Here is a 15,129-nt window from a genome sequence, read left to right as displayed (position 1 = left end):
CTGAACCTCAACCATATCACTGGGTTTTGCTTTGTGATCTTGTCCTACCTAGTAGGTTACTTAATTTCTCTACAACTCCTTCATCTACAAAGTAAGGGAAATAATGGGCATCTAAGGAGGTCTTGAAAGATACTGCAGGGAGAGATCCCAGGATAAAGCACACACTGGCTCTTACTCCTGCTGTTATTGTTATTATATCATTATTATTACATGATAAATTATATACTTGATATTTATTATATGATACATAATTACATCATATTATTATTACTGCTGTCATGTTCGTAAGCAGTATTCTTCTTCAACCTGATCCCTACCTGCCTGTCAACAACATTTCCTACCAGTGTCTTTCCTCCTATGCAAGTCCCCTGCCAAAGGGAACGACTCACAGCCTTCTGCAAGACTCAAAAGATTCTGCACTTTTGAACCGGCTCGCCTGGCTAGTTGGAGGCTGAGTAACCACTTGGAGGGATGTTGTAGAGGCAAACTCAAGCTGCAGAATGAAGGAGACACAGAAATTCAATCAGATCAATAAAGAGGACAGGGCAATTAGCAATGCTACACATGCACTGGGGCTTCTTAGTTCCTTCTGTGCTTGCTGGTTTTCCTCTGCTCGTTTTTCTCAGACTGGCAGGGGGAGCCCTTTGTTCCATTTTACTGGAGTTGCAACATGAAGCTGCCATGGATGAGAACAGTGGAAAATGCTGGAGAAAAAAAAAATCTCTTTCACTGAACCCAATAGCAGGAGTGGGCATCAAGAAAAGGGCATCGACTTATATAACTGGATGCTTGATTCAGGGGAAAGTTGCTTAAATTCTTTGAGCCTCAGTGGAAGTCAGTACCCACTGCCCAGGATGAGAATTGACTCCTACTCTCAAAGGCTTCATGCAGGTACAAAATCAGGCTAGGACTAGATTCTGAAGATCCCTTCCCTCCTTTGTCCTTTCTTCTCTGTTACCGGGGCCTCCTCCTCCCCCAACCCCAGGGCAGGGGGGGTGCTGTTCAAGGGGGATTTAGATTCTCAAGGGTACAGGGAGCCGGTCAGCTGTTAGGGAGAGTTTAAAAGAAAGGTGGCAATTGTAGGAACCCCAGGGGAGTGTAGGCTATAGGCAGGTGGGGCAGATGGTAGGAGGCCCTGAACCTAGACAAAAGGAGTGCGGTATGAAAGCACACAGCTGAAAGCCTTGCCGCAGGCAGTCCGCTGTAAGGCTCCTCCTTTTTCCCCCTTCTGATTAGTGTTCTGCCCCAAACTAAAAAAAAAAAAAAAAAAAAAAAAAATGTAGGATTCGTTTTTTATGAGCTCTGACTTCAAGGGCTGTTTCTCCATCAATAGAAATAAACACAGTTTGGGGCCAGGCTCACACTGGAAATCGAAAGAAAACAAAGCATTTGCTCACACTGCTTCCTGGTTCTGTGGGGCATGGGGCTTGGACAGGGGCCACCATGTTGGTACATGTCTCACAGAGTGCCATGGCCTGTGAGCTGAGACAGGCAAGGCAGTTGCCAGGTGGGCTCTTTGCTTGCCTTTCACTGGAGAGCCCTGGGGTCACAATGCTCCCTGCAGCTGAAGTGACCAGTGCCTTTGAAAGCAGTCTTTTCTGCCTCTCCATGTCTTTGTCACTTTAATTGGAATTGAAAACTCCCACCTCAGTGGTCATTGTGCCCAGCATATGCTAATCTACTTATAAATGTTCCCTTCCCTGAAGTAGCAATTATCCCTGACATCTGGAACATTAATACTAAGTAGATTCAGCTGTCTGAGATGTAAACACGGTTATTGGAGTCATCAGCTCAGGAACAGAGTTCAAAAACTGAGAACCTGCTGAAGCAGTAACAGCATGGTTTATTGAGCAAATACTATTTTCTAGGTATCAAGGAACTTACTGCTTTATAACCCAGGCTGGCCTCAAACTCACTATCGATGACCTGGAATCCCTGATCCTCTTTTCCCTACCTCCCAAATGCTGAGATTTTAGGCCTTTTATTTCCATAACTGGATTATGTCATGTCCAAGTTTGAACCTAGAGCTTGGCGCACGCTAGGAAAGTGCTCTGTCAACTGAGTTAGTTCCCCAGCCATGGAGTTATTTTTATTTGCTATAAAACAACAAAATTTCTCATTTTCTTGGTAATTTACTAGAGAAGTAATATAACCATATGTTAATAATGTAGAAATATACAATGAAATATATAAGTGCTCTTTTATAAGAGAAGTTAATACCAAATCACTTGAGGTTTTTGTTAATGGCAAGCACTAAAACATTATTTTCTTTTCTTCTCCACTTTACATTTTAAATAAGATCAGGACAAAGTGCTTGCCATTGTAAAGCTTGGTCCAAAGAACTTGATCTTCCCACAACTCCGACCGCTAGTTATTGTTATTCATCCACTTTACAGAGGAGGGCTAAGAAAAGAATGATTGACACAGGAGCCCACCACTTCTAAGACCATTCCTTTCATTTGCATTTCATTTTCTCTGTAGCACCCTTCTCTTTTGAGTTGGCTGTCCGGTGGGCCAGTCAAGCCCATTTACAGAGCAGGCACTCTGTTCCCACACACAGCAAGTTGCATCCCTTTCTAACCACCCACCTGCTCTTTTTCCATCAACAGCTACAAACAACAGCTGCTTGCTTCCCTGTTACCAAAGTAGGAAATTCCAGATGTTTACAGACTACTCCTCCCATCTCCTCTGGCAAGATGACTTCTGCAAAGGCTAACCTTTCCTAAGGCAAAGAAGCAGCAAGCCTAAGGCTGTGGCATTCCTTTGTCATAGGAAGAAGACAGGGAGAGGAAAGACCAGAAATTCCATTCCAACAACAGCTGAGTGAGGGAAAATGGGATCAAAAAACCCACAGAAATGGTGTCTGTGTAACTGCAGCTGCTAGCAGAAGAGGCCAGGAATGCACGCTGTAAGATCTTTACTGTGTTTCAACAAAGCAGTGGACCTGCAGCAAGTGAACATGGGGCGGGAGGGGATGTGTTACCAGAGCAGTGACATCTAATGCATGCTCAAACAGGTCCAGGGCCCCATTCGAAAGGCAGGAAGGCAACCACCCAAGCAGAGCATTAACTGGGGAACCAGAGGGTCACCTTCCCTTGTCTACCCCCATCGCCTTCCTCCACAGTAAAAGGGAAGTAGATGAAGAAATGGGGAAGTCCAAGCTGCTCCAGCAGTGGCATTTTAGGGTCCCTATAACATTTGACTCATTCCCAGAGAGGCAAAGCCGCTATCCTAAGAAACGCTTAGCAAAGGCATTCTGGTAACACCCCCCTGCCCCCGCAGGGCACAGAAAAGGAGAAGGAATATTTTGCAGTGCTCTGTGCCTCGGAAATAATCCCTCCAATGCCTTTTTATAACCTAGGTAGCTTCCTCCTATCACCTGCCACTTGCAGGCACAAGCTTGGTACCTGTAATTACTTTTTAGTAGCAAGTGGGCTCCTGGTACTCTTCAACTCAGGTGCCATTTTGAAACCCACACCTTTCTACCTGAATCGTCCACATGCATTGCAGAAACCTTCCCCTCAAATCCGAGTTTGCGCTTCTGTTTCAATCTTCAGATAGTAGAGCTAAAGAAATGTGATCTTCGGAAATCCTTGGCTCTCATTAGCAACCACTTGTAATTGATGAAAATAAGAAAAAAGGAAATTAACTTCCTTATTGTTGCTCAATAGCAGAAGTTGAATTTGACTTAATTTTTAAGGCGGAGGGTGTGTACTCCATAAAACTCCCAATTACCTTACTCCGACCAAATATTAGTTATATGAATTGAGTGCTCACAGAAATTATAGCAAATATAGATGCTACAATGCTGAAACTTTTCTTTAAAAAAAATCACTCAAGGTTCCTTTATCGCCCTCTAAAATCAAGGGGCAAGACAGGCGAGGAAGACAAAGAGGGCCGGGTGGGGCGACTGTGGTCCACTGCTCTGAAAGCTGAGTCATAGGAATCGGACCCCAGCAGCCCTTGTGTGAGGGATGCCGCACCCTATCTTAAGGACGTCGGCTGCAGACAAAGCCAGTTTCTAAGTAAAGGAATGCCTGTCTCCTTAGGTGCCACCCAGGCACCTTCGTTATCGTGCATTAAAGCTTAAGAACAAATTTGGGCGGCTGTTGCAAAAGTTCATTATAATAAAATAGACGTCAAAGGGGGAAAAGCATTTTGAAGGCGTTTGTTCCTTTTCTAGTTCCGCCATCGATGTGGTTAGAGGGCCCTGGTGGATGGAGAGGGGGAGGGGGGTCCGACAGGCCTCCCACCGCCTTTCCGGAGACGCGGCGCGAAGGAGTTAAGCGGGACTGCGAGTGACATCACCTCATTTACATAGGAGCGCGCATATAGCGGCGCTCGCCGCGCCCCTCCCGACAATCGGCGGCGTCCTCTGAGCAGATCCCACTCTCCTTGTTCGTGCGCCTAGCTCGGTGAGCCCCGGGGCCCCTTCCTTCTGTCCTTCGCTACCCTGCCTGTCCAGCACAGGCGCTTGCCCGTCGTGCTCCTTATCCTTAAAGCTAATCCAAGGGGTACTCCCAGGCCAGGTTTTTTTTCGAGGATGCTAAACTCTTTCAGGTGCTGAGTAATGGGAATGAGAACTCGGTGGTTTAAAAAAAAAAAAAATCAGAAAATCGGGCATTTCGCTGCGCAGTTTCCAGGGGAATTGTTTTCTCTCCTCGATCCTCAATCCCAAAAGCATTTTCTCTTGTCTCAGAAGCTGTAATTAATCAGAAATAGGTCCTTTGTTCTAATGCGCTAATGCCTGATGGCTTCGAGGGCTGTTATCTGGCAGGCTTACTCTACCCGGTCTGCAGCCTAAAAACTGGGAAGTCTTTGCACAGGAATGTCAAATGTCCCTGCATGCAGATCAGGATACGCAAGAAGTGGGGAGGCAGCATTGTGTGCCGTGGTTGTATTGTTGGGATAGATCGAGGAGAGGAAGCGAGTAGGGCGGTGGTCAGCGGCTGCCCGCGTCAGCTCCCGCCTTTGTGCGGAGCAGAAAGCTGGGCCGCCTGGCATCTTTTGGGGTGCAAGCCCATCTAGAAAATGTAGATGCGTTTTGCGACCTTGGCTCTATTTTAAGATTTTTTTATTCGACTTTTTCCCCTAGAAGCTAAAAGTGGCTTCGTTCTATCCCAATTTTAATTTTTCAACACTGCAGTTAACATACTGCAATGATGCATTTCATTATACGAAATACCTTTGAGAGTCACCTTTGCTCTTTGATTCTTCACATAAGGGGGAAGTTTTTTTTTTTTTTTTCCCTGTAGATAGAAGTAGGCCTTTAGCCAGGAATGGAAGAGAGAAGGAGCGGGGAGGAAGTAAATTTTCAGGCTGGAACCTAGAGAAGGTGGGAGAAGGTGCTTTCCAAGCTGGGGGAGGCGAGGGCGGGCGGCTCTTTCTTAACCTTGGTCTTGGCTTTGTACCTGCAGCTCTTTCCGGCAACCATGTCTGACAAACCCGATATGGCTGAGATCGAGAAATTCGATAAGTCGAAATTGAAGAAGACAGAAACGCAAGAGAAAAATCCTCTGCCTTCAAAAGAAAGTAAGCTGTTCGCCCCCACCCATCTTCAGAACTGGCTGGGCGGGAGCAGCAGTGGCGGGTAGGAGGAAGGGAGGGGCCGGAGAGAGGATTGGGGGGGGGTGCGGGGGAGGAGCCAACAGTTTGATGATGATGAATATGGCCTGCAAAGGTTAATTAAAAACTATTTGCAGCCAACAAAGCCAGGCTTTAGTGATTTAATCCGGGAATATTTCACATGCCATATTATGCAAATACATTTATTGAATAACTGTACTTGAGTAGCAACTATGTAGCCTTCTAGAATTTTTATGATATGAAAAGATACTTTTAAATGAAAACGTCGTCATTTTATAGAGTGCGCTAAGCATCTATCTCTTCTTCTTTTTTTTTTTTTTTTTTTTTCTTCAGCTATTGAACAGGAGAAGCAAGCTGGCGAATCGTAATGAGGCGAGCCCCGCCAATATGCACTGTACATTCCACAAGCATTGCCTTCTTATTTTACTTCTTTTAGCTGTTTAACTTTGTAAGATGCAAAGAGGTTGGATCAAGTTTAAATGACTGTGCTGCCCCTTTCACATCAAAGAATCAGAACTACTGACCAGGAAGGCCTCCCCTGCCTCTCCCACCCATCTGTCGGTCTGGCTGGCAGGGAGGGGAAAGAACTTGCATGTTGGTGAAAGAAAAGGTTGGGTGGGAGGTGGTGAAATAGAGTAAAATTCAAGATGGTCCAAGGTGTCCTGCAGGATGTAAAATGCAGTTTAATCAGAGTGCCATTTTTTTGTTCAAATGATTTTAATTATTGGAATGCACAATTTTTTTAATATGCAAATAAAATGTTTTAAAACCTGGTTGGCTGTCTCTGTTTGGTATCTGTAAGTAGTTGAATGGGTGCTAAAACCTTCGAAAAGTGCCTGCCCTTTGGTCACTGGGACATAGACATGACAAATATAAATAGCCTTGACATCATAGCACTTGAGTACGTAAAATACCTTGTCTATAGTAAATAATTTGGGGGGGGGTAATCTTAAGCTGATTATGAGTTCCTCGTGGGTTACATGAAAGTATATATAATGAAAATATTTGCAATGGGGCAGCCTCTACTGTTGGAAAAAGGGGGCTATGGAATGAAATGGAAGGATGGCCAGCCTGGGAAGCTTACAAATACTTTGAGCCTTTTATGGGTTTGATGCACATCACTCAAGAAAATAAAAGATGGTTCAGCACGTTTGCTTGGGTATCAAAATGAACTTGCACTAATCACCTTGTATCCAACAAAGCAAATTTAGGGCAATCCTGTGAGGTCAAAATAAAGCCCACATTTTAGTACTTGCTTTAGACGGGAATTTAGAATTTATCTTCATCTAATGGCTGGCTTGCAATTGAAGCGCAGTATTTCAAATTAGCTTTTCAAAAGCAAATGAATTTATCATTAGAGAATGATTTGAACTTGGTGAAATCCTAATAAGGAGTGCTTGGGCTTATATGGTAAATGCAGGAGAGGTGAAATCTGGACCTACTTTAAAACCAGCAGATAAACATGAACTGACCTGGAGGTCTTTCTACCTAATCTTCAATCATCTGAGCTACATATATTATTAGTTGGTGGGTATAAGCAAAGCCCTTGTTTTGGCCAAGCCACAGCATGTAGCAAGAGAGAAAATGAGCTATCAATTTTCTAACAGTAAAATGAATGTGCTTGAAGGATTACACTGTTATTTATGAAGGGTGCAGGTTTAGTAAGCCAAATACAGCAGTATTTAAGATCAGTAGCTCACCCAATATCTCAGGAAGGATAAAGTATACACGCAAATGTCCACAGTGGAATTTCCCCCTAAAACTAGTTTGAAAAATACCAGTTTGCAGTGGGGGCAGGGGGTAGAGGGATGGGGTGGAGGGTGTTGTGCGTTACTTAACCCAGTTGATTTCCTTTGCTCAAGACTTCCTTTGAGAAATGCACATGAAACCTCGAGCCTGTGGTTTAGACAGTCGAGGAGACGATAAGTGAACAGGCCTTTATCTGCCGGTCAGGGTAGGATGGATGGATGTGTCGGGCCACAGTTCGTTCATCCTGTGCAGAGGTGACAGAAGGAGCCAGCACAAAGGTTTTCCAGGTGGCAGTCCTGTAGCTTTGACATTTCTTTATTGACTGACAAGGCAGGGTATAGGCTCAATGAAAATGTCCAAAGCACAAAAAGAAACCAGACCCATGCATGTTTTAATTGTGTGCATTTTCTAAAGAAATCGAGATGAAAGGTTGGGTTTTGTTTTGTTTTGTAATTCACACAATTCCAGGCTTCCCAGGTTTAAAGGGGGAAAGGAATAATTCAGAAAGGTCAGTGATGAAAAAGATGCCCATTCTGCCTTAAGACGACCAAAACAAAACATTGTGGTTAGACTTAAAAAAAAAAAAAAAACGTAGAAATAGAAATCTATGGCTAAAGATACAGCTAAATTGGTAGAGTGATTGCCTAACATGCACAAACATGGGGTTTGGTTCCCAAAACTGCATAAACCTAGCACGGTGGTGGAGGAGGCAGGAGGATCGGAAGAAATTCAAGTCACCCTCAGCTAAGTAGGAGGAGGTTTGAGGCCAAAATGGGACACAGGGACCCTGTCTCAAAAGAAGAAAAATGTCAAAGAAATTTAGAAGTGACTGAATGCTGGTTTCTTGGTGTGAGAAATGGGTGCAAAGGCAGAAACATCTGACCATATCATGTGATACTGGAATTCAAGTAAAATGCTACATAAGGGTAGAAGAGGGTGCTCAGCTGCTGTTCTGTTGTTGTGGTGGTAGTGGTGGCGGTGGTGGACTGTGTGTGTGTGTGTGTGTGTGTGTGTGTGTGTGTGTGTGTGTGTTGCTGCTTATTTATTATCGTTATTATTAATCTCTTTCTTTGATGGAGCATTCTGTATTCTTCTGTATGGAAATTATATTTCTGCTTTCTGAGCACTTCAGGGTCCCACTGTTTTCAGAGATTTTGTGGGAGACACTACATTTATCACTAATATGAGAGAGCGAGAACATTTCAACTAGAGACCCTTGTTGCCACATCTTCTTCCTCCTCGCTGAAGGAATCAGGCCAAAGGAGCTTATGTAAACTGCAGGCAAACTGGACCTAGCTGTGCTTCAAATCCCAGGACTTGTGAGGATAAGCGACAAGGATCACTGTGTCAGGCTAATTGGGGCAACATAGCAAAACCTCCATCTATAAAATAAAACAAAACAAAATCCAGTCCCAGTGTTGTGCAGTTTTATAAACTTTTAATCAATCAACATGAATAAAACAGAACTAGAGAAAATCAGAGGTTAGCTGAAAGACCCTTGGATTAGAGCTATTTTCAAATACATCTCATTATTTTCAACTATGTTAGCTATGGAATTTATTGTTTGTTTGTTTGTTTGGTTGGCTGGCTGGCTGGCTGGCTGGCTGGCTGGCTGCTGGTTGGTTGGTTGGTTGGTTGGTTAGTTGGTTGGTTGGTTGGTTGGTTGAGCTCCTGGCTGTCCTGGAACTCTGTTGATCTGGCTGGCCTCAGACTTACTAAGATCCATCTGTGTCTGCCTCTCCAGTGCTGGGATAATAGATGGACTTTTAGGCTTCAGAAGAGCTACACACTTCTGGTGGTGTGTGCAAAAGGACTGACACACGTGAAAGAAGAAGGCACGTGGGCAGACAAACAGTGCACAGAGCCTCTCTGTCAACTTTAGCAGGCTTCTTCTAGCCCTCGTAGTCACAGCTAGGTTGCATTGCCTATACATGCATGTGAAGAATCTCTTTATTTCCCCCAGAGAAGCATAATTCCTCAGGACACAAAAAGAAGTTTGTTTCTTTTTTTTTTTCTAATTCTAAAATATGAGTGCTATTCATGTGTACTAGAAAGAATATTGCATTTGGGAAACTGTTACAGCCAAGAAGTAAACTTTAAAAATTGTGCATCTTTCTTAGCCCAAGCATGTTCATTTAAAACATTTTTCAGGAGCGTAGAGAGCACCAAATGCTTCATTTCCCATAGGATCCCTCATGGGCCTAGCATGAAAGTAAGAAAAACAACGTACTTTTTTTTCTTTCACCCCACCACGCCTACTTTTATGTCTTTTAAAATTATTTATAGATTACATTGTAATCTAAGAGAAAGAAATAGAGCATCTATATTTTATTTGGAAAGGGGGCACAATTGCAAACTTTAAAAAGAGATATACAAAGAACTGACACTTGCATTCATCAGTTTTTAATTTCTTGGGCACTTATATAGCCTTCTCTCTTTCTAGGCACATTGTCTGGGTCTTGTTATCCTCAATCCTGTGGACAGAGCTGTGCATGCTACTTTATTTTTGACACAGGGTTTCTCTGTGTAGTTCTGTAGACCAGGCTGGCCTCGAACTCACAGAGATCTGCCTCTGCCTCCCAAGTACTGTGATTACAGGTGTGTGCCACCACCACCCAGCTGTGCCTGGTCCTTTTATTGGGTGTCTTCCGTGTCTAAATATCTTGCATGGTAACTGAGACATATTAGAGCTCTATTTAGTTAGGATTTTGCTCCTCAATTGATGGAGACGTCATATAGCGTGCTTCCTTGGGAGTACTTTTGAACATATGACCAGTACTCTAGACAACACTATTTTGTGTGTGTGTGTGTGTGTGTGTGTGTGCTTTTTATGAAAAAAAGGAAACATCAAGTTTAATTTAAAGAAAACTATCAGAAACTATCTACAACAATGCTTTGGCAACCCCTCAAAAGAAAGGAAGGGATAAAAGAAGCAAGGAAGGAAGGAAGGAAAGGAGGGGGGAAGGAGGGAGAGAAAGAGAGAGAGAGAGGAAAAGAAAACCACACATCCTGGAAATCATGTTTATTAGATGTTTGGAGAAAAATAACAATGACATTTAGCTTAAAAAATTCTAAGTTTCTTACAAATCAACCTCTTTCAGAGTGGAAGAAACCTAAGGTCATTTTAAGTATCAAAATACATGCAGGCTCCTTTCACTGAATATCATGTACATTTAAAGAGGTAGTTGTACAAAATGTCTTTAGTTCTTTTGTTCCTCTCTCTCTTTTTGACATAGGATCAATTATTTGTTTCTGCTAATTCTAAATCCTTTAAGTTGCCAAAGAACATTGGAACGTTCCATTTTGTTAATTTATATGTCTCTTCACCAGTTACTAGTGGTTACAGTTTCTTCTACACTCCCAACTATAATTTACATATTGGCCATAAGTGTTTAATTTCCACTGATGCTCTGTCATTTCTCATCTTTTCTTAAATTTGCTGTTCCAGCCTGAGCTGGTAAGCGCTAGGGTCCCTCTGCAGCATTTGTTTTGCTGTGTTTTGAGGCAGGATCCCAATATGTAGTTCAGGCTGGGCCATCACTCAGGATCTCTCTGCTTCAGCCTCCCCAGAGCTGAGATAAGAAACATCACCTTTAAAATATCTTTTGAAAGGGTATATTTAGAGATCTTTGAATACTAAATTGCTGCTGCCCTTGGTTAAGCTATTTTGAATCTGGACTTAGAGCCAGTGACATAGTCTACACATCAAGCCACAGTGATGGATCATTAGTCTACTCTACCCATATTTACAGATTGTCTATTACACATTGAGTATTTTATTTGCCACAGACATATAGTCATAAGCAAAATACCATACATAGTCCCTTTCCTTGAGTGCCTTGCATTAATTATAATTAATTAACTAATTGATGATGGGAGATGTCATTCTGTAAATATGTTTCTCATACTGGTTATTGAATAAAGCACTGTTGGCCAATAGGAAAGCAAGATACGTGGGACTAGGAGACAAGGAGGATCCGAGGACGTAGTAAGGAGGGGTCAAGATGGAGAGACCAGGGAAAGCATAATACCAGCCTATTCCCCGGTAAGATTAAACCAGGTGGAAATATAGAAATGGGTTAATACTTAAGAAAGAGCTAGCCGATAAGAAACTAGTATCTGGCCAACAGAATTATATCAAATACAGAGTCTCTGTGCATTATTTGGGGCTGGCGGGACAAGACCAGCGACGGGCGGAAAAACTTACTCCTAACAAATTGAGTGGAGAATGCAAAGACATTGTTCCCTTGGCTTTCTAAATCCCATGATTCAGGAAATTAAGGCAGAAGGATCAGAGTTTTAGGATCATCCTTACCTCTATAGTGACTTTGAAGCCATCCTGAGATACATGAAACCCTGTCTTAATTAAGTCAATGAATAAGTAGGCTAGTAATGTAGCCTCAGCAATGTGGGCAAGGATAAGGTAAAGGTGCCTGCCACCAAAACTGACAATATGTGTTCAGTCCCCCAACCACATATGGTAGAAGGAAAGAACTCACTCCTGCAAGTTGTCCTTTGATCTTCATTTCTGTGCTCAAAACAAACAAACATATGGAGGCAAATTTTGGAGGCCATCCAGTATAGCAAAAATAGCAAACCAGAAGAGTTCAGTAAGAGACCCTATCTCAAAAGAAAAGATGATGGAGAACCCACTGAAGAAGGTATATGGATATCAGTCTCTGGTGCATGTACAAGCCAAATTGAATGACAACACCCTCTCCACACCCACACCACACACAAACACACACAAACACACACACACACACACACACACATACAGAGCACAATTTTTCTGTCTCATACACACACATAATAACACATACTCTATGTTGAATTTCCCAGAGAAACACTTCTTTTTTTTATTTTATATATGGATCCCAGTTCCCTCTCCTCCCTTCTTTCCTTCCTCCCTCATTCCCTCCCTCCCTCTCTCCCTACCTTCCATGCCCCACCACCACCCTCCCATCCCATCTTCCCCCCACTCCCCATGTAAGGTGATGCCTTCTTGGAGGGGTCATCTAAATCTGTTAAGTCATTTGGAGTAGGGACTAGGCCCTCTCTCCTGCCTCTAGGCTAAGGAAGTATCCCTCCATGGGGAATGTGCTCCCAAAGTCCTTTTGTGCACCAGGGATACATCCTGGTTCCACTGTCAGAGGTCCCTTAGACTTCCCAGGTTGCTAAATCATTCCACTGTTCACCTCATGTCTCAAACTTGACTGTAAAGTTGTTGGGAATAGAAACAGTCACTGGAAATGAGGTAAGGTGGTACATGCCTGTAATCTCAGCACTTTGGATATAGGAAGAGTACCACAAATTTTAGGCCAGCCTGGTCTATATACATTGAGTACCAGACCAGTGAAGGTTACATAGCATGACTTTCTGAAAGGGGGGGGGTCAATTTTTGAAAACTCTCAGAGAACTTAGCAAGAACAAGAGTACTCAGAGCTATCTGTAGGTACAGTATGTAATTGGCTGAGGGATAGGTCATATTTATTTAGTAGGATTCCATAGCTTCAAGTATCATTGGAGAGGGTCAAGTTATGTTCATACTCTATTCAAAGCAGCAGGAACTATTCCTGTCACATTATTGTCAAACCACAGGAAATTATGCTTTTCCTCATTACCACATTCAGCTCTGTCAGTGGCTGATAGCTTTGCCTACAGTCTTTCTGATAGTGTTTTCTCAATTTAGAAACAAAATGTTTCACAAGATTTATGTATGTATGTATGTAAAATGTCAGATGCCATGTGTTTGCTACTATAAAATACTAGCTTGCTTGGAGGTCAGAAAGAATCATTCTTTTCTTCACAAACATTTATTGAGCACCCACTGTGTGCTTGACATTTTTGTAGTTATTGTGAAACAAAGAAATCCTTGGTCTGGTACTGGGCCAATGTAAGAGGCAGCCCCTATGTAAGTGAAATCAGTCCTACACAGCATAGTTCCTGTATGTGTTCATTCAACTATTCCCTTGCCTTCTGTTTTTGTTCAGTAAGATGCTGGGCTAGAAGATGAATTAGAACTGGATTGGGAAGAGCTACAACACCTGGAGAAGGAGTTTGAAAATCACCCTCAGGCAACTGGGAGATATCAGAGGTGACTTTAGAGTCCTCATGAAGCAGCTTGTAGCTCTCTGTTCCACTATATAGGCATAAGGAAGGTTGGGCAAGAAGAAACAGTCCATACTTGTCATCCCAAAATCCGATTAAGATCACCTTGTCACAGTAAACTGGCACAAGGAGGTAATAAATTTTACTTTGATTGGGAATTCTTAGTGACTGTGTGAGTTTGTAATATCTCTAAATTCTAAACACGTTTCTGTGTCCATTTGCAACCAATTTTAGACTAATATGAAGAGAAAAGCAACAGTTTTGGATGTTAAAGATTACATAGTTTTGTGTGTGGGAGGATCTACTAGGTTTGCTGTCTCCAAAAGCTGGTCTTCCATCATGTATCACAGGTTCCAGGGATTTTGTACATTTGGTGTGTGTGTGTGGGGTGTTATTCAACCCACTATAAATCATAGGAAGTGAGTCAAATCATCAAATTGTGATTGTTGAAGTGGCTAGTTAAGATCAATACTATGAGCTAGTTAAGATCAAATAAATGGGTATGTGTAAGAGTAGGTAGAAATAGAGAGGTTTTCTTCACATTGTATTAGTTACTTTCCCCATTATGTGACAAAATACCCAATTTAAAATAACTTAAGGGAGAAAAGGCTTATTTTGACTCACAGTTTAAAGAGAGACTGTCTGTTCATCTTGGTGGGGGAGGCATGACTGTGAGGTCTTTGGTGGCAAGTGTGGGAAGAAACTGCTTGTTATATTTTGACAGAATCAGGAAACAAAGAAATCAGACTAGATCCAGGCTCCAACTATACCTTCCAATGCTTGGACCCCAGTAAACCACGTCGTCCAGCTTAGCTGTATCTCCTCAAGGCCCTGTAATTCCCAGCTGGGCAACAAGTGTTCCAGCACAAACTTATATGGAGCATTTCACACTTAAACCATAATACACATTAATTGACAAACAAGTTCATCATTTAAGGGCTAATGTAGAAAAACTTGTAGAAGCAAAGATTTTTTGCTGTCTATGACTCAAGACATGAATGACATAGATGCCATACAAGACAGCTGTACTATTAGAGTAAATTAAAATATCACCAAAGATTGGAAAATGCCATCTGAGGGATAAGTATATGCATACTTTCGTAAATAAACATTGCTAAGTAGGGCTTCTTTTAAAGTGAGAGTGAGTTACAAGGTTGCTGATGAAGGATCAGGAGAAGGAAAATGTTGAAGAGCCCAGGCTTGCCTAAATTAAGGCCAACCTAAACTAAAATAAATAAAGGAAAGCAAAAAAATGTACACGTGAGTTTGTGCAAGAATAGCTGTCCTACATAATCTGAACATATGAATGATTTCAACAATAGTTGGCAACTTGAATCCAAAGCGGAGAACTGTGTGAGTTTCTGTAAATAAACATAAGCACTTTAAGACCCATGTGTGTGCCTCAAGTATTCCTCTAATGTTCCATCGACTTTCTATGGGTTCTCCATTATAACTGACTTGCAAAAATACATACATATATCAAGAATGAACACATTTGGGGAAGAGGAAACAGGAAGACTTTGAACTCAAAGCCCAGCTGTGCTATATAGAGAAACCTAGTATGAAGAAGAAAAAATGAAACAAGATGGAACCACATAGAATCAACATATTGGTGACTACTGTTTTGACCCTCTATTCTCTGAAGAGTTGTTCTCTGAAGCAGGTTATGAAGTTTCCCAGTAA

This window comes from Phodopus roborovskii, unplaced genomic scaffold (genome assembly GCF_943737965.1).
Source record: "Phodopus roborovskii unplaced genomic scaffold, PHOROB, whole genome shotgun sequence".
In the NCBI taxonomy this organism is placed as follows: domain Eukaryota; kingdom Metazoa; phylum Chordata; class Mammalia; order Rodentia; family Cricetidae; genus Phodopus; species Phodopus roborovskii.
The sequence above is the reverse complement of the archived record's forward strand: the minus strand, read 5'-3'. Positions refer to the sequence as shown.